Raw genomic sequence first — 1,041 nt, forward strand, 5'->3', positions numbered from 1 at the left:
TGAAATCATGACCTGAGCCAAAGTCAGTCGCTTAACTAACTGAGCCACCCAGGAGCCCCTATTCTGGTTTTTTTTTTTAATTGATTTAGGACAGTATGTATGCCTTATCCTGAATATATTTTTCCCTTAAAATAAATTTGAAAAACCTCAAAATATTCGTGCCTTCCATTTCCCCGCATTTTGAGGGCATACTTTCCCTCTCATCACCTCCCTTGATTTTCTCATTTTTAGTCACCATTTTATTCATCATTCCAGAAAGTGATTCTGTGGAACAAGAGTACATAAGACTGTTCCTCAGCGCCGCCAGGGACTATGTGTAAAACCATCGGTCACACCCCTTATGAGGCAACTAACGTCTCATTGTCAATGTGAGGTTTTTCTGTGTCCTCAAGGATGACTTTTGAACACAGAAAATATTATTCAGATGCCAATTTTGTTTTTGTAAGTAATATTCAATTCAAATTAAATTAACAAATTTTAAAACTTAAAAACAGATCTTTCTTAAGCTTTTAAGATAAACTTACAAATCTTGTTTTCTTTATAAATAGAATTGCATTTTATCAATGATTTTACAGGGACTTACAGTTAATTAACTTATTTCAAATGATCTTAAACCAAATATGAACATCTAACGTATTTTATTTTCTGTTTAAGCGCATCAACTGTTTCCTAATAAACAACTTCTTCAAGAATGTCACTGATTCTAATAAACATAGTAAACAAAACTTCTAAGTAAGTCCTTTCCAATGTTCTAATACTGTTTGCAAACTTTGCAAACTGGTCATAGCAAGCCTAAATCAATTTCTCATGGACGTATTTTAAATTAGAAACATAAAGCTAATTGGGGCTCTTGAGCGGCTCAGTTGGTTAAGTGCCTGACTCTTGATTTCAGCTCAGGTCATGATCTCACAGTTCATGGGATCAAGCCCCACTTTGGGCTCTGTGCTGACAGCATGGAGTCTGCTTGGGATTCTCTCTCCCCCTCTCTCCTTGCCTTTCCCTCACACACATACTCTCTCTCTCAAAATAAATAAACACTAG

Source organism: Crocuta crocuta, unplaced genomic scaffold (genome assembly GCF_008692635.1).
Source record: "Crocuta crocuta isolate KB4526 unplaced genomic scaffold, BGI_CrCroc_1.0 scaffold312, whole genome shotgun sequence".
NCBI lineage: Eukaryota > Metazoa > Chordata > Mammalia > Carnivora > Hyaenidae > Crocuta > Crocuta crocuta.